Source organism: Phragmites australis, chromosome 3 (assembly GCF_958298935.1).
Source record: "Phragmites australis chromosome 3, lpPhrAust1.1, whole genome shotgun sequence".
Lineage (NCBI taxonomy): Eukaryota > Viridiplantae > Streptophyta > Magnoliopsida > Poales > Poaceae > Phragmites > Phragmites australis.
Window position 1 is genome coordinate 25,246,880 of NC_084923.1, and position 25,021 is coordinate 25,271,900.

The 25,021-nt window shown below is 40.5% G+C and overlaps 1 long non-coding RNA gene across 1 annotated transcript; it reads left to right on the plus strand.

Annotated features, from left to right (window-relative positions):
• The first annotated feature begins 21,209 nt into the window (after positions 1 to 21,209).
• Positions 21,210 to 22,257, plus strand: LOC133912726 (uncharacterized). Its single transcript, XR_009908884.1, has 2 exons — positions 21,210 to 21,465; positions 21,562 to 22,257. It is a non-coding gene; the product is annotated as an uncharacterized LOC133912726 (long non-coding RNA).
• The last annotated feature ends 2,764 nt before the right edge of the window (positions 22,258 to 25,021 follow it).

Here is a 25,021-nt window from a genome sequence, read left to right on the forward strand (position 1 = left end):
CGTATCAAATATTGTGTCAATTTGAGTCATTCTAAATATCGTATAAAAAACATCTTTACATGGCTAGTGATGACCAAAGCATGTCTAATATCGTGTCGGTTTGAGACGTTCACAATATCGTGCCAAAAAACATGTTTAAACATGGATATAAATACTCTTATAAAAGCGCTACTACAGAAACATATCTAGAAGACCTTTTTCTTGTAGTGTGATATAGATCGTGCCTCTTAGTATCGGTTACAAGTGCATATGTATATCGGGTTAACACGGGGAACAACCGATAGCTGGTCTAAGAACCGAGTTGTTTTTAGTGGTGACAACTACACGTATTGACTTGCTTGATCATCGATATATTGGTACATTATATATAGCTAATTTTTTTTATAATCATAAATATTAAATCTCAATCTACAATGAACCCTAGATCTTAGTAGAATATCACTAACCTTGTCCGCAAGTTTTCACAAAACCTACTCCAAAATAATGCGCAAACCTCAACCAAAATTTTCCAAACAATGAAAATAAAAAACCCAACCAAAGTTCAAAGTTGTTAGAGATAAAAAAAACAAATTCGTGTAACGAGTTCTCACAGTGCTGCAAGCAGTGTCCGTGGCTGTCGGTGTCGGAGAGGGAGTTGAAGCAGGCGCAGTCACTGCATAAGTTTCTTTTCTTTTGAGAAATCATCACCATATAATAAATTTTCTTTCTTTTGAGAAATCATCACCACATATATAGTTAAGCAGCATGAGCAGTTTTCCATATTTTACCGCAATATAATGGATACCTCTTAGAGAAGATCTAATAATGGGCATATGGCCCACCATATCACTGTTCTGGATGATCTGATGGAGAGAAGTGAGGAGAGAGAGCAGATATTGTCGTAGAAATAAGCGCCGAGCGCAATCCACTCCAAGGCGACATGCTCAATCATGCAACTCTCTCCCTCTCCTCCCTAGATTCTCTCTCTTCTACGGTGAGATGTGAGAGGAAAGAAGATAGGGTTGGGTGGATGGTGGGCCCAATAAAAATAAAAACTGTTAAATGGAGTTACCAGGAGACATGCTAAAACAATATTGTTGGAGCTTGTTTATAATATTGTCTTTTGCTGACATGGCTACTCTTACTGACAAGGGTTTGGCTCTATTGTTGGACTTGCTCCTAAGAAGTGACGGCCACTTAAAGACAAAATAAACTAGTACGAAATATCAGTCCCCACAATCAGTCATCCGAGTTCCAATCAGCTAGCTAGCATCCCTCTCCTAACATCCTGCATTTAGGCAATGGCTTTCTTCCACGTGCGACCTGTTTATTTTGCGGCTTTGCTGCTTGTCTCGGTAGACAGTTTCCATAACCATCATTACCCTGGCCCATAACTATCATTATGTGAGCTGAATTTTCTCTCTTTGCTTGTTTTAGAATTTATATTAGGCCACGGTCACTTGATGTTGTCTCTCCGCCTCCCGATATCTCCGATGCTGCAAGAGAAATTGACTAGTACGTTTGTAATGCACGTCGCTCGGATATTCGGTTAGTTAGGCTTCTTGTTAAGGGTACAACAATGCTAGGTATTTAAAAAAATGTTAAATATTATATAAAAATCATAGTTTTTAATTTAAACAAGGGCTATAGGTACTAAAAATTATAGTTTCTAATGCTAACAAAGATTATATGTTTAAATATATTTAACTATCTTATTAGCATTAATATAAACAGTGATAATTAAGTAAGCACTTTGCTCCCCTCCTAAGCAATGTGCTACTGTAGTTGAGAAAAATCATTTTTTTATAATCACCTCCTCTACGCGTCTTATTATACATGCTCCAATTAGGACGTCCAACCAGAAGCTGCACACCTAAGCATAACAACATCCCTGTCATTCATTGATTGTTCTCGGGTCTAGAAAATTAAATCAACCGCCAAAAGAACCTTTTTTTTGGGTTTAACAGAAGTTCCTGAGGGCAATGGAATGAAAGAAATGACGAAATTTGTTCAAAAGTGTGTTAGTAATTCCAAATTTTGAACTTAAACAAGGATAGGACAATGCAGAGATGTTATACAGCAAAATATGCATGTTGTTGTAGTTGTTTGTTCTCCATGCATGCCAGCAAGAGGTCACGAATTCGACCTCATGTGCAGTATTTTTTGTGTTTGTTTAAAGTCAGGTCTACGGTTCAATTTGTTGAAAACGTGAAAAAATTGTATACGAAATAAAGATTTGATCCTGAGACCTGTTCTAACCATTTAAAGTGAGTGTCAACTAGCCTATATAGATTGCTATGACAGACTCAGGCTTCAAACCTTTTAATATTTCAAAACTCAAATTGGAACATTTTTTATAGTAATTTTATTTTTTGAGGGTTCTATATGAGTAGAATTCGCTTAGTGGACCTCTATCAGTAATGGTTTCTAGCTTATTTTTTAAGTATGATTGTAACAAGTACTAGGATGAAATAATAGGCTAGCTTAATCTGTTGCATCACTAAGTAACAGACTAGCCTAATCATTTCTTTCTAAGCAGAAGAAGTAGTACTAATCAATGCACAGGTGACATTTTGGGGCCTTGTTCTGTTTCTCATCTCGCTCATGGCAAACGGGCCTTCCTACGATGACTGAGGGATGAAAAGCCGTCACAAAATAATGATGTTTAGAAAGATCCGACGAAGGTTTTCACCAGAGACCTCTTCTACAATATTTTTCACAAAATAACTTTCAGGGTACCTTAGATCCGATGATGTTCATAATCTCAGATTGTCTCACCTCCGAGACCTCTTTTGCAACAACTTTGAGGGTACCTTAACGTTAAACAGAAGCCAAGCGAGATAATCCGGGATTATTTTCGGAGGTTTTCTCGAACCAAGTTCCAGATTAAGGGCATCTTGGACTCATCGGTCATAGACGTAGCAACTCAGGGTCTAGTCAATGGCCTCCTCTACGATCGGCTGAACCGACGCCTGATGCGGTCGGTGGAGACCCTTGTGTGCAAGTTCGAGGAGTATGTATGCGCGGAGGAGGAGCGGCTCTGTCGGGGGCTCGCAAAAAGCCACCACGACCCCAACGTTGAGCCCGAGAAGTCCATCTTATAAGCAAGGTCCTCCTACGCTCCTCCCCTACTGGCGAAAAGGGGCTCCCAAAGAGGCTAACGAATTCGGAGGCCGTAAGGGATGGCTGCGACAGTGCCACGAAATCTCCAACATCAACCCAGGATGAGGGGCTCCAAACTTGCCCTGTTCTAGGGGTCGTGGTCGGGGGTACCCCGGAGCCTTCCCTGTGCGAGACCGTGCCCCACGCCAGTACTCTAAGGAAGGGCACTGGTGCACTCTACACGGGGCCAAATGTGAAAATAGCACCGAAGACTGCGGAACCCTCACAACCTTCGGAGAGAAGTACCTCATGAGGCAGGCAGCTTACGCAATGGTCAAGAGAGATGACAACAAGCGACCCAAAGGCTGTTGATCACCTGGCATTGCAGAAACCCTCCCAGCTGGCTTGCCGTCTCCACCTCTGTTGCCTGCATACTAGTACATCCCAGAGGGGGGCCATATCTAGGCAAGTGGTGCTCGCTATAACCGGGGGAGGAAGCTCCGATAGCTCCTCAAAGCGACAACGGTGAAACTACGTACGGGGGGTGAACCACGTCGGGGCAACCAACATCCATCATCAGGCCCCTATGATGAGCCCATGACTCTTTCGGATACGATCAATACCACCAATAATCCTCAAATTATACAAGATCCGATTACAAGAACACGTGCATGATAATTAGATTACCAGGTGAACTCGTTACTTGTTGTTCATATTTTCTTGGATGGATTACTACTATATTCTTGTGATGTTTTATTGCATAGGAACGTGGGAGAAGCATCACAACCTTACTAGGATGCCATTCCTCGAAGGCCAAGTCTACTCGGACTCAAGATTGAACTTTAGTCGTGGTCGTTGTCGAAGTCGTGGTCATGGTCGAAGTCGAGTTCCAGGACAGCTCGTCAGTAAAACGAGCATAACTCTCTCATACGAAGTCCATTTTAGGCAATCTTGGACATTCTGGAAAGCTTACGACGAGCTCTTTCCAATAAATATGAGCTCAACCAAATATTCCTTATAGTTTAGTCAAAGTCAAAGGAATAAGGTGCTACATCACCGTTTTGAGCCCTGCCAGGTTTTGTAATCGTGTTGGAATTGGAGTCCAAGTTGTGCACGTCTCTCTCCACGGTTGCACAACCCTAGGTCGACCTCCTCACCCCCCTATATATACACAGTAGCCTTCATAGTTTAGACTTGAGTATAGCTTAGATTATTCTATTTAATACAGTTTCGTCGTTTATCAGTTTGTTTAACCCCAAACTCGAGTCTTTATTGGTAATTAGTAATATATTGCATCTACCTGTTCTTAATTATGCTCTTGATTTGCTTGCAGGAAAAGCCTTCTTGACAAGGTCAACTGCGTCTTGGCACGGTTGATAAACACAGAGTAATGGTGTAGTGGTTGCGATGCCCCCGTCATGTTCACTCCAATGATTCTGATGGTGTGAAGTTCCCCCACTCCGATGCCTTGGTCATCTCAGCCAGCATTGCCGAAGTTGAGGTTCAGAGGGTACTGATCGACAAAGGCAGTTCGGTGAACCACCTCTTTGTACACGCCTTCAACCAGCTCCGTATCCTGCGGGGCCTGCTTTCCCCAACCCATAGGCCCTTGCAAGGATTCAATGGGGCCACACTTGATGCCCTAGGCCAAATAGCACTCTCGATCGTCTTCGGCGAGGGCCTCGTTGCGTAGACCGAAGTTATCATCTTCGATGTTGTGGACATACACTACGCTTACAACGCCATCCTAAGTCGGAGGTCTCTGAACAAATTTGGTGCTATTCCCCATCACAACTACCTCTACCTAAAGGTTCCCAGACCCTAGCAGCTAATCTCTATCTACGGCGACCAAGCTTGTCAAGGCGCATTGAGTACGGGCACCCTGCCCCTCTTAATGGATGCCACATCCATAACGTGGCCACATAGAGCTCCGAAGACCCCCCCCCCCCTTCGGCTAACCCCAGGAACTGTGGCCCTCCAAGGCTACGACCAGAGGGGGAAGTGAAATTTGTTCTAACATGTTTTGACCAGCCTGACCGAACCTTCCAAATCAGGGCAAACCTTAGTCTGGGGCGGGAAGCCCATCTCCTGACCACCCTGCGGGTAACCTAGATATCTTTGCATGGTCCCCGTAGGACCTCCTTAGAGTCAACCGTTGCATCATCAAGCATGCCCTTCGAGTTTACCCGAAGACCAGGCTGGTGCACCAAGGGCTCCGCAAACTCTCCCCCAAGCGGGTGGAGGCCGCAAAAGGTGGAAGTCTAGAAGCTGCTGAAGGCCGACGTCGTCCGAGAGGTCATACACTCCGAGTGGCTCTAGAACCTCGTCCTGATCAAGAAACATAGTGGAAATAGCACATGTGCATCAACTTTACCTCACTTAACAAAGGCTGCCCCCGAGATCCATACCCCCTTCCTCGCATCGACCAACTGGTAGATTCTACCGCTAGCTGTGAGTTATTGAGCTTCCTGGACGCATACTCTGGATATCACCAAGTGTGGATGGCTACGGAGTATGAGAGTAAGGCTAGCTTCATCACCCCTTTTTGGGGTATACTGCTACATTCGGATGACCTTTGGCCTTCGGAACACCGGAGCCACCTTCTGCCGCTTGATACACAAGATTCTGGAGCAGCAATTAGGCTGCAACGTTAAGGCTTACATTGATGACTTGTCGTATAGAACAAGCTTGAGGTCGATCACGCCACTGACCTCCAAGAAACATTCGACAACCTCCGAGCTGTAGGTGTGTGGCTTAATCTTGAGAAGTGCGTATTTGGCGCCAAGGCTGGCAAGCTTCTGGAATACCTCATCTCCAGGAGGGGCGCCGAGGCCAACCCTGGCAAGATCCGTGCTATCACAGAAATGTCACCCCCCCCCCCACCAATACAAAGGAAGTTCAGTGCCTGGCCAGGCGCCTCATAGCCCTTAGTCGTTTCCTCACCAAATCCGCTGAGCATAACCTTCTAGTCTTCAAAATGCTGAGGGGCTTTAAGACTTTCAAATGGACCCCGGAGTGCCAAGCCACTTTTAAAGCCCTCAAGACCCACCTTTCTGACCTCAAGACACTTGCGATACCCCTTCTAGGCAAAGGGCTCCTTCTATACTTATCCTCCTCCATACTCCTCACCTTTTTCGGCAAACCAGCCGCCGGACCATCCGGGGGCACGCTGGCTCAGGACTCCCCAAAGGGACCCTACCCCTATAAGGTATGCCATACCATCCACCCATCTGATCCGGTTCCGGCACGGTAGTTAACCTTCGGCCTTTTACATAGCCTGCAAAATAGCCTTAGATTGATGCATGCTGGTGGTACCCAATCGGGCTAGGAAGGCTCTATTCCGCAAATTAGTGATTCACTCAAAATAGTACACACAAACCTACATAGAGTTATATTCTTCCTCAAAATACCCTCCGGCATCGAGCCGAATGGGTACGAACCCTCTATCATTGAGCTGGAGGGGTATGAACATTTTAGCATCTTTAAGGCCTAGCTTACGTACCGGAACACTACGGACCTACCGGCATCTTGAAGGCCTAGCTAACCTCCGTGCTAGCACGGACATGGACCATCCGGCGTCTTTAAGGCCTAGCCTCCGCGCAGGAGCAGCATTGGACCCTCCGTCATTTTGAAGGCATAGCCTCCATGAAGGCTGTGGCATGCATCCTCCAGCATCTTAAAAGCATAGCCTCCACATTGGAGCAGTATTGGACCCTCCGTCATCTTGAAGGCATAGCCTCCGCGACGGCTATGTCATACGACATTGGACCCTCCGTCATCTTGAAGACACAACCTCCGTGATGGTTGTGGCATGCAGCATGGGCCCCTCGTCATCTTGAAGGCCTTTCCAGCCTCCATGACGGTGGCGGCATGCACCATTCGACATCTTATAGCCAATGACATCCAAGCAAGTTAGGGTTCCTTACCAATGAAAGAAAACAACCCTAGATTGGGATGGATCGCCAATCCAATCCAATCTACGCGTCCGCAGGGAGAAGTGCGATTGGTTGCCCGCTGTTCTCTGGTGGAACAACTGGAGTATGGATGCTGTTGTTCTTCTTCTTTGATTGACGGAGACCATGTAGTGTAATTGACTCACTTGTAAGTGTACATAAAAGGACGTAGGCATGTCTATCTGCTTCTAAGTGGTGTAAAAATATTGTAACTACATATAAATGGTACACGTAACTAGTTTCTAACTATAATATGGTTAATTTATAATCTAATTAAGTTATATCATAGAAGAATCACCTATAAGTTGTAGAATCGACTTGTAAGCACATAAACTAACTTGTAAGAATATTCAAAAATATTTGTAAGTACCATTCAAAGTTTTGCAATGTCCTATAGATAAATTTTGAGTGGCAAGAACTGAACCCAAAAGTTTTGGTTCGTTCCATTGATTAACAGCTCCATTCAAGACAAATGGAGTTGGAAAAGGTGTGTTGGCCCACGTTGAGTCGAAGCTCTCTACACCAAGAGGGCAATTGTTGGTCAAATGTTTTTTCCTTCGGTCATAAGGTCATGGATATATATCTATACATTTAAAACATTTTTAAAGATATTTTAATATATACTTTTACTAATATTTTAGTAAAGTGTTATATGTTTCCTCTTTTAATTACCTATAACACTCTACACATATCTCTTTTTGAATTGCCTTGATCAACAAACCTCTCTCTTGTGCTAAATAATTGTAGCAACTTCATGAGCACAATAATAGGAGTCTGTGTGTTGCGCAACTAGCTATGCGCATTCCAACAATACCTAGTGCTTACAAAGAGCCAAGAGCGGAGACATGGTAGACAAACAACACAATATGTAATACTAGCATCAATAACCAACATGAGTAATCATGTAGGTTGTTTTTTACCTTTTTTGTTGCAATTGTGTGTCTCATTTCTAGTTCTTATTTATTTTTTAAATTTCAATTTTGTTATATATAATAATGTGTTTTAAAGTAGAGTCTAAAATACATCTTTGTCTCATGGTAGCCTGCTCAAGTCCCCTTATGAACGTTCATTATTGGGTTAGCCATGCTCTTCACATGTTTCTGGTGATTCACATGGCATCATCAAACGATACAAGTCTTGGATAAGAATATACAACACACTAGAAAAAACTTGTTGATGATTCTTTACTGGGGTTATATGATATATCAGGTGTAGAAGTAGGCCAACACTTCTATTGGCAAAACTCTATATAGCATACTTGTCTTAAAAACCACTCTTGCTTCCTAGCCTCAAAGAGCACCATTGTATGAAGCCTCTATCCGTTGTTTAGTCCCCACCTACCCTTCTTACATATGAGTGAACTTCATGATTTTGAAAATCATGAAATGGCAAACAGATAAAATTGGAATTTTTCTAACAGCTAAACTATATTCTGTACACCTTCCTTGGTTTACCCCGAAGGGCTCCTTCCAGTATGGTGTCGTGTTGGTCACTATCGCAATATCTTCCCTTCCTGAACCTTTTCATATGCGGCTTCATAATTCAAGAGGTCCCTAACTTCATGAAATAGAGTAAAGGATTAATGAAGATCTTCACCTTGAAATGGCGAGCACCAAGAAGCAGGTAAAAAGTGGGTAGGTCCTCAATAACATTAATTGGAAATGAGTTTTTTACCTATATGGGGGAACCTAACATAAATCCCATATCAATTCAACAGTTATGGTCCATGATTGGGATCACATATGGCAAGCAAATGTTCAATTGGAACTTCGATGTCACTTGTGTGCTGATGGTAGGATTTTGACTAGGATTTGGATTTTTTATGGGTTACCGAGATCGTTTCCTGGATGGAAGTCTGGAATGAATTGGAGAGACTTGCAAACCAATGAATGGTGAAAGTGGTAGCGAGAAAAGCTAGCACAATTGCTATAAGGACCAATGAATGGTGAAAGATGAATTGCTATATGGTGATAGAAGGGGCCACGCTTTGTTAAATAGACTAGCTACAAAACTACAATCATTAAAGAGCACATACTCAGTGGCTCTAAAGAAAGAGCTACCCCACGTCTTCTTTACCATTTCATCAAATGGATGATGACTTTAGGTTTGGTTTGACCACACCAAGTAATAAGGAAATCACTAGTTCAAACACTTCGTGCGTGCTTGTCAAATTTTGATTTGATTCAATTATGCAAAGCATCACACCACACTATAAACAAATGTCTGGTGCTATCCAGTACCATCATATAGTCCATAATATTTTTTAAGTTTTGGTTATGAACCCCACTATAAACTTCTCCAGGTCCACTGTATACCCATAACACCTATAATTATCTTCCTTCTAGCTTAGCCCATAATTTAATGTGCTAAATATGTTGTAAAATATAAAGCTATCAACATTATCTCTATTGCAAATCAATTGTTTTTCAATGCCTCATGGAATAGATTTATCTTATTTTCTAAAGTCTTATCTTACCAGGATATTTCATATGTCACATAGTTTGAATACCTTTTTTGAAAAGCAACACCTACTTAATTTAGAATATCATCAATATTATAAGGTTAGTGTGAGAATTATCTAGAGTTTGATATTTTTGGAAAATGTTTATAGCGACAATATATTTAGGCAAAATACAGACTGAGATATTGCTATGTGGCAATATTGCAACTAGACTATAATTTTGGAAACAAGCACCAATACAAATAAAATAATAATCCATCATAAGATGCATATAAGATCTACATGTGACCAAGTGAGACACATAGTTAGTTAGCTATCAAAAATAGTTATTTGAATAAAAATGATGAATAAATGTGACTTGAGTTGTAGAATGATCCATGTTTAATGAAGAGTGAGAACACTAAATAACTTATATTTATGGTATGACACAAATTATTCTAGAGATTCTCGCTTGTCTTTGTTCAGTTGATTTTTATCCTAGCATATGCAACATAGTCATTGTGTTAGAGATAAACTACTTCCTTTAAATTATTTTCTTGTAGTGTTGCATTTTATGTACAAATGCTTGCATAACATTGTGAAAACTCTAATTGAGTATATATGCTTGTGTCCTTTGATTCGATATCCAGTGTTGGTTTGTTCACTTTACTTCTTTCGAAGCAAGCATGTCCCATAGAGGATAAATAAGAATAAAATTCAATTGCATTACATGGGAATGCCTTGTCACAAAACCAAATGCATAAGACAAGCTTCTCTATCTAGTGACACTCTAAGACTCACCATAGCCAACTTGTCATGCTCATGTCTAAGTCATGCTATCTTTACTTGGGACTCTTATGTCTCATGACATCTTGGGTGAAGTAGGACACCCCTATTTATAGGATTATTACATGACCACTAGGTTATTGCCAAGTGGCAACCTTAAAAACATTCAACTACAAAATATCTCAAGCCTACAATCATCCTCTAAAAATCTCACTCTATAATTTTTCTTATTTCACCACAAATCATGGTGAAATATGTTGCTCTAGAGTATTCATAACAAAACATCTAACTTTGTGCAATAATAGAATTACACTTGCGCATTATTGCAATAATTCTCTTCTAGTTTTTACAGTTAGATGGAAAGTTTATACTGCTAATGATTGCCAAAAGTGTTTCCGTTGCTTTTTGTTTGTTTCAATTCAAAAAAGATATGATTGTGCCTTCAGTTTTATCTTTATCTTTAGTAGAAACGTGTATTTATTAAATGTCTTTTATGGTAGCTTTTCGATTCTTTAATGTGTTGATGGATTTGTGATCATTGAATTCAACTCAAATGGTACAAATAAAATGTAATGGCGTGTTGCTCTCTTATGCCTTATTTAACGCTAGACTTTAATATAGATAGATATACCACGGATTGACCGACTCACTATAATATTAACAATCTGATGGCAATATAATTATCTTGACTTAAAGATTGTAGCCACTTTGTTCAGTTTGTGAGCTGACCCCCCCTCCCCCAAGGACGTCACTGATCCCAACAAGTGGTACCAAAGCTAGGGCTCATATTCCTTTCAATTGGTAGCTCATATCTTTCAAAATGATATACCAATTCAAGTAGCATTTGAGCCGTGGGTTATTTTTGATCGGTTAGGCTTCACCGTCTAGTGAGTTGTGATGTCCAGTGTAAGGATGGATATCAGTAGTGCTCCACATTTTGACGGCACTCACTTCATCCTTTGGAAAATTCTAATGACTTATTTTCTTCAAGCCAAAGGTTTAGATATTTGGAGAGTCACCGAGGAGGGGATGAAGGAACATCTCACAAACAAAGAGACGTAATTCGATGCATTGGTGAAGAGTATTCTTTTCTCATCTATATACATCGATGCATTCAATAGAGTATATTGTCTCATCAATGCACATGACATTTGAACTAAACTCATAAAAATATATGAAGGTACAAAGGATGCGTGTAATGAGAAATATCATATACTAGTCTATAAGCTAAATAACATTAAACAACTTGTCCATGAAAGTGCTAATGACATGTACTCACACTTGAATATTCTTGTCAATGGGATGAATGGGCTAGGTTTATTGTCAATTGGAGATAATCAATTGGTGATACGAATATTTCAAGCTCTCCTTCCAAAGTACAAGTTGATAGTTATCACATCCCAAAATGCTAATTGTGTAATTAAGCATGCATATGCATCATGGTGCTTTAAAATCGTGTTTTAAGCATTTAAAATGTTTCGGAAACGTATGTCTTTATCTTATACACGTTCCACCATATATGTTGGGTCTTCCTAACCAATCCAAAACCTTTTAGGAAGGAATTGGGAAAATACCCCTTGGTGGTCCAACCGCGCCACCGTCGATCTGACCACCAGAGGTGAGCAAAGCCACTTTAGCCTCTGTCCTGGGGCGGTCTGACCGCCCGAGTTTGCAGTATGACCGCCACTGTCCAGAACTACCACTTAAGTCATCGGCCAACACTCACACACTCCCACTCTCACTCACTCATACCCCCACGCCAAGAGAGAGGGAGAGACCACCTCGACGTCCACACCGACCGGAGATCGACAGAGAGAACTTCCTCGAGCTCCCCGAACGATTCCTCGAGCTCATCCACTTTATCCTCATCGTCGAATGAGTTCCTATGCGCATTCACCCACCTTAAGCCCCTACACCACCCCAGAGCTCGATCTCCAAATCGAAGCTTCCCCGAAGTGAACCTCTTTAATAGAAAGCTTCTCTAGGCTAAGATGAGACATCCCCTACCATTTCCCTATCGTTCACAAGCTCTAATCGGTCCCCATCCGCTTAGACCTGAGTTCAACCCTACCCTAAAGCTTCCCTATATGATATTTTGAATTTAGCTCGGTGAATATTGTCCAAATCACCTTAGAAGCACTCCACTAGTCCCATAGAGTATTTTGTTACCCTTCATGGTCAAAGGCATCACTGGAACCTTCGTCGATGGCCTTCAAAAGGTGCTACTGGCAGAGTTAGTCTAACCGCCACTAGGGTCGGTCTGACTGCCAGAGGCCGAAACCTTCTGCACGCCAACGGTCTGACCAACACTTCAACACTGGTCTAACCACCAGCCACTTAAAGCTATATACAGTTAGGTTGTCTTATCCGGGGTTTCAAACTTCAATACCCTAATTATTTGGCGGTCTCTTGCAAATGTTTTCGAAACACGACTCTCTATAAATGTTCAAGCATGCATCATATGCACACTTTTCCATCGTTTAATTATTTATGTAATGCATTCTTGATTCATTTAGAGAGTGTTACACTGGCGATCCAAATGAGTGAAGGCGACGCCAATCTACCAGAGTTTTGTGAGTGTTGCACCGGGAGTATCAGGCAACTGCCAAAGCAGCAAAGCAAGCATCTAAGCATATTGCACCCTTTAGTTTGAATTCAATGGAGTCTAAACTGATAAGTTGTCGCTTATGTATGTTTGCATATTTAGCGATGTCGATGTCGGGTTTATATGGGTAGAACCTATATTGTTTTGCATTACCTCTAACTTGAGTTGTTGATAATCCATATCCTTATAGCCTTGATAACATTGTTGATGTCTAACTTAAGAGTATTCAAAATACTTAGCAATTCTTAGGTCCTTGGTAGAAGACGAGCAATGGTTCAACTATTGTTCGCGAGCTTAGGCTTACATATTGTTTACAAAACACAGTGACAATGATGTGGGTTGTATGAGATGTGAGTATGAGGCGAGATGTGGATGATGCTAGGGGTAGGTCGGGAGAGGAGCCTGGATTCCATAGACCACTTTCATCATTTAACACCGTCCGTCGGCGTCGTTAGCTTTAGCACTTTTCGTACAACAACGTATTCGGATAATGGACGAATGAGTTGAGTATCATGCACCGTGCTAACGCTTGCCTTGCAGCCCCATGATGCGTAAGAAAAATAAAGGAGAAGTAAGGTGGCGGGGAGCCAAAGGTGTCCAAGACACGCCCGCGGTAACCCCGATACCATAGGGGTATGTACAAGTGGGTAGTTCTGGGTATGAGAAAGGTTGTCTCGAGGGCCAAGAGGATAGACCTGTGTCGTGTGGGTAAAGTTATACCCTCCTGTAGGGTGTAAAAATAATTCGAATTACCGCGCTCTCGATCATGAACATGCTTCTGTCCATCTGCATCGGTCGTAAAGTTTTCGGATTTTAGGATGTAGAATATGGTATGGTATGTTGGGATGATTGTTTATGGTTTTTGCTTATATAAGGTGGTTCCAGTTACATTCGTATTCAAGTTGTTTGGTTACAGGGTAGAAATGTGCTTTTGAGTTAAGTATAGGTACTCACACATAGAAGTCTAGGTTGCTTACGCTTATTAATTTATTTAAACTTGTGGCCTACTCCTTGCTAATAACTTAAATGCATAATCCTTGGAGTGAGGCTAATATATGTACCTATTATGAATTAAGTCTTGCAAGTACCTCCATACTCATACTGCATTTTCACGTTCTGCCAGTGAGGAGAAGCTCGTGTTTGGCTAATTCATGTCCGTCGATGTAGGTGGCGGAAATGAGTAGTGCAAACTACTTGTGTGGCGAGGCTTTTGGTGGAGCCTAAGGATATATGACTTCACCTAGCTTTTGGTTTTATTAGGTGTTAATCTTCCGCTTCGTATTTTCTAATTTGGTTAGGAGGTAATCTGTTATTTATCCTCCTAACTTTCTTTTGATGTAAACTGTTATAAATGGTTGAATGCTTAAGAACTTGTAATATAATTTAATTACTCGCTCTTTTTAAGCTTTTTTTGTGATACTATATGTTGGAAAGGCATGTGTTTCGATCTTGGGCACAAAACACATGTCGGGACTACCGGGATGGTATTCCAGTTAATCATCATAGTCATGATTAAGCAAATGACATTCTAATGATTAATTGAAATACTATTTGATCAGTTCCTCACAATTGTGTCCATCATCTACGACAACAACGACATGAACAAAATGATTTCAAGCCAAGTACTCGGTAAGATCACCGTCTATGAAATGACCATGAATATGAGGGTTGAAGATTCTTCCTCATCCGATGTTAAGAACTTTGCCCTCACAAGCAAGTAAGCTCTGTGCTCACACATTAAAGTGAGGAGGAGGAGGCAAGAGCAAGAGTCAAGCTCAAGTGAAGATGATAGTGATGAAGGTGAAGAGAGCAATGAAGAAGATGAGCAAAGCATATCAAGTAATGAAGAAATAGACCCAAGATCACTAAGCTCATCTCAAAATTAGAGAAGAACATGAAGAGGATCAATGCCAATATTGGTCATCTAATCTCCATTGAAGACTTGGTTAACTCAATTGATCATATCAAGAAGGATAAGAAGATCAAGAATAAGAGAAAGACAAGAGGAAGAGCCAAATCATTTGCAAGAATAGGAAGATATGTGTGTGAAGATGAAGATTTAAGCTCAAATGATGAGAGTCTCATCATCCACTCCTCAAAGAGAAGCTCCTCCTTAAGTTCATCATCACACAAGTACCTTATGGCCAAATGTGTGAAAAATGATGTAAGTGATGATGAATCTGATGAGAATTCACCCTCTCAAGAAGAACTTCTTGAATTGATAAATGAGCAACAAAGGGCCTTAAAAAACAATCTAAAGAACTTAAGAAATTCAATACCCTTAATTACATTCATACTTCTTTTGTGTCTAATTATAAATAATTATTGAGCAAATTTGAATTGCTAAACAAGGGGCATGAAGAGCTCTAGGTAAAACTTAAGGGCATTGAATCTCAACCTAAGATCCCTTTAAAGCAATCTACTTCTCTCTTTAATTCAATCCTAAGGTAGATGCCTTCACTTCTTATGATGATTTAATAGATTTATCTAGTTCATCTCTTTGCAATGAGACATATGTTGAGAATTTGTTGTAGAATTATGTAATGATCTCATTGCACAGGAGAATAATAAGGTCAAACAAGAAATATAGAAGATCAAGAAGGAATTAGCAAGATTGAAGGACAAGAATTATGTCCAACCTCCTCAAGATAACCGTGACAACATGGTGAAGAAGCTTGCAGATGGGTCCATCGTGACATGATTCAAGTGTTATCAAGAATATCATAAGTCCTTCCAATGCAAGCAAGGCAAGTAGACCAAGAATAATAAGAAGATGATGAAGATATCAAACAAGACATCCAACATCTACACCAAGCTCAACTACAAGATTAAAACCAAAAAACAACGTCTACCACTATAAGCTCAAGAAGAAGGACAATGGCAAAGTGGTTGCACACATGATCGGGCGAAAGGACTGGGGATGGAATCAACCTATTTGGATGCCGAAGGAAGCCATCACCAACATGAAGAGGCTCCAATCGGTTTGGGTTCCAAAGAAGACTTGAGGTCCACAACTCGGCTCGGAGGATTTAGAGATTTGGCGCACAAGGTGAAATGAAGGTTCAAGCAAAAAAGCAATTCCCCATCTAAAGATAAAAGAGGTAATGGTAGCTAGATTTTTGTTTATGCTTTTTATTTTGTATCTAGTATCTTTGCCTTATTTAGAATTGCATATCATATTTCATTTCCTTGCAATACTAAGTGTATGTTTTTCATATAGTAGGTCGCTTGTGTTTCTCCCTAACCCATGAGAAGCCTATATGGTTTATTAGTAGTAGGTTCTTTCATGGCATATTTCTATAAAGTTGTACCCTTTATGTCTCATGAAACCAACATATAGGGTACCCTCCATATTGTTATCAATGGCAAGTGCATGTCTCTCACAAGTATTTGATACTTGTATGCACACATTTAGGGGGCATATACTATGGGTTATGATTTTAAGACTAATATGTGTTTCAAGTGTTATCCTTTGTAGTCTCATAAAGTAATCTATATGTCCCTGAAGGTATGCAATACTTATTCGTCAATTGGTATTATTGTCAATACATTTGATCTTTTAAGCTACCTCCATGCATAATATGACTTAAACTTCATATCTCTGTATATTATTTAGTTGTGCATATGTTTCACTCTCATCATATATATGCACACATATAGGAGGAGTTTAGATCGTATTATATGAGTTTCATGAATTGTGATCCATGTTGTTTCATTTCAAATGGTATCTTCATAACGCTTTCAATCGCATTCCTATAGTTGGTATCATTTATTATCGGATCATGATTTATGAAGCTCTTTCCCAAGTGCTCAAATATTTTTCCTTAAATTCAACATATGTTTGTAACCTTTTTAAGATTATTGATAAAGGGAGAGAATTTTTATGACCAAAGCAAGATGCATGATTGTTAAGCAAGATGGAGAATTTTGCATAGGTCGCAAGGGAGATAGTGATGATGGAGAAAGGGAGAGAATTATCTCCATAGCAGACGCAACAAAAAGAGGACAAACTGAAGGTAAGAATTAGGTATGGCAAAAATAAGATCTTTCCCTTACAATTAGTTCATTTTCAATTGATATCTTTAGTGCACTTTCAATTGGTATCATTAATTTTCTTACCAATTGGTATCATTGGTTGTTCTTAACATGTATCAAGCAAAGTGGCAAAGACTTTTGCACTTTATAACATGTATCTAAGCAAAGTGTTAACCGTGACATGCTTCATATGCCATCAAGAAGGCCACACGTCATTCCAATGCAAGCAAGTCAAGAAGGAGACCAAGGAGAAGAAGAAGATGACAAACCTCTCCAACAAGACTTCCAACCTCTACATCAAGCCCAACTATAAGAACAAAATCAAGAGCAACTATTACAAGCTCAAAAAGAAGGAAAATGACAAGGTGGTTGCACACATGGTTGGAAAGAAGGATCGGAGGTGGAACCAACACATTTGGGTGCCCAAAGAAGTCATCACCAATATGAAGGGGCCCCAATCGGTTTGGATTCCAAAGAAGACTTGAAGCCCAAAGTGACTATAGGGATTTAGAGGCTTGGCTTACAAGATGAAGTGAAGATTCAAGCAAAGAAGTCAAGTGTACAAGATGGGTGCATTGATGAAGATCATAACCATCACATACCAAAATTCCTATCCAAAGGTAAAAAGAGGTAAATGAGCTAAATACTAATTATTGTCTTTTTACCTCATCTAGGGTTGCATGTGCTTATTTCAAGTTATTGCAATACCTAGTGTAGATTTTTATATAGTAGGTTGCTTGTGTTTATCTCTAACCCATGAGCAATATACATGGTTCATTAGTTGTAGGTTATTTACATGGCACTTGTCTTTCATTTGGTATCTTTTATGTGACATGATCCAATATATAGGATAAGTTTCCATTGTTATCAATAACAAGTGTATTTATCTCACAAGTATTCAACACTTGTATGCATACATTTAGGGGGAGTATATCCTATAGGTTGTGATTTTGAGACTAACATGTGTTGCAAGTTGTATCTCTTGTAGTCTCATGGAGCAATCAACATATCCCTAGAGGTATGTAATGCTTAAATGCTTCAATTGGAATCACTATCAAATCTTTGTTCGTTTAAGCTACCTCCATGCATAATATAGCTTAAACTTCCTATCTTGACATATTGTCTAGTTGTGCATATGTTTCTTTCTCATCATATGTATACACACGTATAGAGTGAGTTTAGACTATATTATGTGAGTTTCATGAATTATGATCAACGTGATTTCATAGCTTTCAATTGATATCATTTTTGGATCATGATTTATGAAGCTCTCTCCCAAGTGCTATAATATTTTTCCTTTAGGTTCAACATGTGCATATAGTCCTTTTTGGAAGATTATTGATAAAGGTGGAGAAGTTTGACGACCAAAATAAGGAATGCAAGATGAATGATGTGGAAAGATTGTAGCAAAGTACAAGATACATGAAGATTAACAAAGTGAAAGAAGCTCTTGCTTAGGTCAATCAAGGGAGACAGTGGCAGTAGGAGAAAGGGGGAGCCACAACATAAGGGGACAAAGTGGTAAGAACATGCATCCAAGCAAAAAAGGTATAGTTTTGAAAACTTCTTGAATTCATGTAGATCTCAATTGGTATCATTTGCCTCTTGCTTTGGTTGTGTTGTTATCAATCACCAAAAATGGGAAGATTATAGCGAAAATGGTCCTATTAGACCATGATTGTGATTTTGGTGATTAATGACAACATAATCAATGGGACTAACATATTTATAAAAAAAATACATTAGTAGATCTTATGGATACAATACATGAAGAAGCCACCGAAGTCGGGATAAAGTTTGGTTGAATTGGATAAGTCCCAGGGAGTTTTGCCTCACCGAATGGTACGGTGATGAATGTGTTACACACACCGGATAATGCACAGTGCATACAGACAGAGGCAGGTTTGCCTCACCAGATAGTCCGGCGATCAATGTTGTGCACACCAGAGCAATTCCACCAGAGAGGTTGCAAACGTGGAAGCCTGGAGTTCAAGGCATCAGATAGTCCGATGTGAATAAAGTGCACACACCGGACAATAAAAAGTGCAAAGACGAAGAAGAAACAGAAGACCCCACCGGATAGTCTGGTGATTAATTTGAACACACCAGAGGAAAGCATCGGAGCATTGTTGACAAAGAGGAGAATGCAGTGACCTCATCGGAAGGTCCGGTGCTCTGAAGATGTGTATACCGGAGCATATTTTATAGAGAGGGTTGCATTGGCTCAACTGGCTGAGGATAACTCACCGGATGGTCTGGTGATGAAGTGATGTGCACCGGGAATACACCGGAGCAATTTACACAGAGAAGAAGTTGGCTAGGATGGTTAAGGTATATTCACCAGAATGTCCGGTGATGATGTTGCAGTATACACCGGAGTATATGGTATTCACAAAGGCTTGAGTGGGGTTCCAACGGCTAGTTTGTGAGAGTGTACTCATCGGATGATCCGATGTTAGTACTACTGTTCTCACCGGATCATCCGGTGTTGACAGCTTTTTTGAGCCGTTGGGTTAACGGCTAGTGCGCGAGTTTGAGGCTATAAATATCCCTCCACTTAGTATTTTGAGTGTGCTAGAGTCCAGAGAAGTTCATATACACCTGAGAAGACATTCAAGCCACCAAAGTGCTTAAAGTGATCATCCAAGACGATTAAGTACAAGATTAGTAAGTGATTAATGCTTATAGGCTTAGAGAGTGAGTTGCTAGGTGATTGTTGCCTAGAGAGTGGATCAAGGAGTGATCCAACAGTGTACCTCTTAGTACGCCAACATCTTGGAGTCTTGGTGACTCGTTGGCAAGCTTGTTGACCCTTCGACTTGGTGTGGAGCGGCGGCAAGGCGATTGTACGGGGACGCGGTGACCCTTGTCTTTGTGACTTAAGCTCCAAAATGATCACGGTGGCGAGGAACCGAAAGAGAGACTAGTGGTGAGATCTTGCCATAGTGGCTTGGTGGCTCATCTGGGTGGATGCCTTGTCCTTATGATTTGGTGGCTGAAAGGTCGTGACCGGGTGCCGACTGGGAGCATATTCTTTGTGGAGCTCCAACGTGAACTAGGGGTGGTATTCATGCCATCGATACCACGGGAAAAAATTCTTGTGCCGAGTTTAATCTCTCTACCTTATTTATGTTTCCGCATTTACTTACTTGCAATTTACCTTCTTAAATAAGTTACAAGCGCTTTGATCGGTAGAGTAGATACACTAGATAAACCTAGAGGTTATTTAGATAGAAATTGATATAGATTTATCTTATATTGTTTTTAGAGCTGAAATAGTTTTAAGTGTCTTAATTCACCTCCTCTTAGGATATCACCGATCCCTACACATTCTTAGAGTAGTTTACTAGGATTAGCTATATGTTGCAAACCTTTTCGAGCGATAGAGTAGACACAATAGATAAGCCTAGAACAATTTAGATAGAAATTAATATAAATTTATCTTGTGAAGTTTTTAGAGTCGATTAATTTTAAGTGTTATAATTCACCCCTCTCTTAAGATGTCACCGATCCCTACAGTCTTGCCAACGTTCGACATGGTTTTGTTAGCGTTCGATGTCACACTCATGTTGAATAAGACATGTGTGAACCACACGGAGATAGTCGTCACGTAGTTGTATAACATTCTTCAACTTGATTGGACAGGATTAATAAGGTTCCACTCTACGATGGTTTTTTAAAGTCTATTTGTTTTTAGATGTATTAGGCTAAGTTTATTACTTAATATCATCTTTTTCAAATACAACGCTATTATATATGTCTTGCATTTGAGAGGTGTTAAGGTGTAATAGTCAAAGATATTATAGTAATCTCTTAGTCTAGAGTTTCTCCTCGTATACTCTATGTGTTACCCCATAGACTATCGTTGAATATGAGTTATTATTCCTCACACAATAATCTTGATCTCTTGTCTAGTATATAGGTTCTTGATTCCTTGAATGTGTGATCCTCTAGAACAGTGGAAGAAACTAAGCTTTCTTCCTTTGAAAAGCACAAAATTTATTGGTCGGTACCAGCAATTCCACATTGATAGAAAAATGAGAAGGGAGGACACCGACAATTGATTTTTTTTAAAAAAATCTAAAATATGATCCAAAAAGCTTTAACCGAGCAGGTCGGGTCCCATGGGTTTTACACAGTGAGATCTACGACGGGTGCAAATTTGCCCTGCGAGAGTTACGAGTCAGAGGCTCGATTTGTGTTCGGGGCGGGGTAGGTATTCGCCCGCGGCATCCACTGACGCCTGGAAAAGGATTGCAGTGAACATATAAGCCGGCAGCCCACGGCCCAGACGCCCCAGCCCACCAAGGCATCGACCGGCAAAGAGCCGAAGCCTAGGATGCAAGTATAGCTGCTTCCACTGTCCACGCCATGCCTCCACTCCCTTAGGCATCCACATCCCAAATCCGCCGCCGCCGCTGCCCTCTAGGCCAGTCGCCAGCCGCCCTCCGGCAGTCCAGCCTCCGCTCCCCGAACCCCGGCTCCAGCGGTGCCGCCCTCCTTGGCGCGAGCTGCGCCACTCGCCGTCCGCCCGCGCCTGCCTTGGATCCCGCCCACCGGCACCGGTGAGTCCACCGCCTCATTCTGCTCCCCTCTTCCCCTTTCTTCTCCCTCTCCCTACACCAAGAAGACTTACTTGGCTGAGCCACCGCCGGATCCAGATCCGCGTCATCGTCGCTCTGTTTCGCCAATCACCAGCGCACTGCCGTGATGGATCACCGTGTTCATATGTAGTAGCCGTGATAGATCTGTGATTTAGTTGAAGTGGACAAATCTTAGAGCTTTTGCAGTCTTGTATTGCTGAAAAGGAGCGCACCTGATGTTCTGATGAAAGTAACATTACCCCTGATAAGATAAGTACTCTAGAACATGGAATTCTGATGACAATTGTGTTGGTCCTGGACTTTTAATTCTGTAAGAAAGGTAACACACAGTTGTTACTTCTCTTTTAGAGCATGAAAACCGTTTTTACCTTGGACCCTGCATCCATTGGACAATAATAACCTGAACCCAAGAACCAAAAGAATGACTGGATATGATGTTTTTGTAATGGTATTCCCCCCCCCCCCCCCTCTTTTGCTAGTGCCTCAACCCTTTCAACTGAGGCTGATAGTAACTACCCTTCAATTGAGATGCTGAATGAATTCACTACTGGGTTTTACTTTGCTGGTTGGGCCAACCTATGCATTTTGAGACAATCATGCAATGGTTTCATTTTTAGTTATGCTCAGCAGAATACCATCTTCTTAGTTCTTGTAGAATTTTTGTTGTATGGAGCTAAACGTGCAGCTGGACTATTGAAGGAACATTATGCTCTGCATTGTATCTATATGAAGAATGCCCTATCTTTAAGAATACCCAAGCTTGCATACACATAAGTACTATCAATCTGTTATATGTCTGTCATGTGTGGATCAGTGAATGTTGCTATATTGTCAATTTGTCATGTGCCCATGTTGGCATATTGCTACACTGTCATGAACTTGATAATATTAGCTGGATCGCTTGTTTGTCTGATGAGTTCTTATGTGATTATGCTGACTTAATGTAGATAGTGTCAAATTGTTTGCTATTATTCCCTACTGATAGCTGTACCATCAAGTCTATTATTGGATATGTAATAAGTGCAAAGCTATTTTGGTCTGTGGTTTTTTCTGTTGCGTATGCTCTCTAGTGTCTGGTCTTTGCAATGTTAGTCTGTTGCCTGTTCAAAAGCATATCACCCCCAGGTCCCCATCGGGTTTCAAGTCCCTGCCAGGTTTGGGGCTAGGGTAGTTTTGCACCTGCTAAGTGGTTTGGATTTGGATCGGTTTTTTTATTTAGGTTTTGTGTCGGGTGTGTTCTTGCTGCACCTGGCCCCAACCTGCCCCGTTGCCAAGCCTAACCGTGCACAGTATTAAAACATCGTAACCAAGGAAGGCATTAGCAAGTTTGTCAACCTCCTTAGATATTCATCCAAAGGAAAACTGGATACACAACTGCACAAGCCTTTAACAATCTAGCCTTATGTAGGGAATGTGTAAGATTAGATAGACCAGATCAGTCCTGCTACTGAGACTAGCGATTCCATGATCAAGGATGCACTGATACCACGATATGGTGCAGTGCTATGTCGACACAATGTTTTCCGCAAAATTAGTTATACTGCTATACATATTAAAAACATACCAAAAATAGTAAATTACAAAAAGTAGCATCCTTGTAGAAAATTTGCCCCCTTTTATTAAGGAAAATAATCTGACATACCATCGACACATATCAGAGGAATATTAGTATACATCCATCAATACATATAAGAGGAATATCGATATGCATACGGTGGTACCGGTATAACAAACAGCCAGCACATCGATGTATCAGGATCATAATTGACAGAAGTATGTGTTGAATATCAATAGGAATGAAGTTTTCAAAAATAGAAATACTTTCATTTTTCCAAAATGACGAACAGAACAGATACTTACAACTTTATTGCCATGGTGGGCAAATTTGTTCTTGATATAAAGGTAATTGTTTCAGTAGCTAATGACTTGCTGTCTTTGAAACGTTGTAAAGCAATCTTAGCACCATTCATCTTTGCTTGCTTCTTAGTGTTCCCTGGTTCTCCTTGAAAAATTGTACCTTGAATTTCCACAGTTGATTTGAACGCAGCACAATGATTTGGAACATCTGAAGTTGCATTGTAGACAGGCAAGGGAAAGCCTTCTTTGTGAGCTAATTCTTGTAGAGGATTCTTATACCATATTGATGGAACCAACAGAATAGAACGATTCATCAAATAAATATCACTAGATTTACCAGATTTCATAGAATACTACTAATTTTTGGCTGAACAAATTGTTTGGTATATTAAAATATAGAGCATTTGATAAATGGAGGCAGATGCCTAGCGGTTTGGCCATATGCAACCTTAAAAAGGTCAAGGAGGTTCAGTCATTCGGGATCTGAAGAGTTGCATAATAAAGCTCTCATCATCCTTCAATTCGACCGCCATGGCAGTTAAAACATAATTTTAAGGCCTACTGCTACTGTTATTTTTGTCACAGGTGGACGTTGGTTCGGGAACGATATAATCTTTTGGTTTGGCAAAAGGTCGGCAGCTCAACAATTGTTCCTGGAAACTGTTGTGTAGTATGTACGAGTCATTTTCTCAATTTACAAGTTCACCAAATATACAAAAATGTCACTGGTCCCAAATGTATTGGCCATTCTAATTAGTGCTGTTGATTTACTTATGGCACCATCCGTGGATATTCTCTGGTCACTTTATTTCATTGGTGAAACATGAGCTAAAAAGTGCTGAAGGGTGGATTAGTCAATTGTAATAGGCGAGGCGGTGCTAACTAAATGCTCCAGTAAGAAGAAGAAAAAGAAATAGGCTTACAGTCGATTGCTCTGATGGGCTTGCTTCTAGGGCTAAGGACATCAGAGCAACTTTTGCAGCAGCAGTTTCGGCCTCCTTCAATGGGTGACAGTATTGCGTACTGTTGAATGTTTGCCCATTTATGGTCACTATTGACTTGAACAGAGGTGCATGAGGTGGACCTTCCTGAACGGGGCGATACATAGGCAGATGTTTGACTTGCTTCTAAGCATAAATTTGCAATCGAATCCTGTAAGGAAGTTAGGTGTCTACAATAAACAAGAAAAGTGAGCATGATAGATAAGGAAAAAAGCACAAACGAAAGAACAACAGAAACTTTTATAGTGGATTGAAAAGGAATAAGTCTACTTCACCGCCTATTGAGGTTTATCTATTTCATCCCTCACCTGTGAAGCCATCTAAATAACTCCTCGAACTATCTAAGACCGTCTAAATAACTCCATGGGTTTAGAGGTGGTTTGGACTATGTGAACAGTAACTGACACTTAAAAGATCTTACTCTTTTCTCTGATCCAATGGGAGACATTCCTAAGCTTCAAAAATTTTAGGATAATTTTTGTGGGATACTATAATTTATATGAAACCTATTTTTATTGGTTTGTCCCAAAAATCTTGAGCCAAATTAAAATTAAAATTCTTCAAAGTTACAACCTTTTATAAATTTATCTAATTTTTAAAGCTTTAAAATAATTCTCTAAAATCTGAGAAAATTCACTAATATTCTTCATAAGACATGA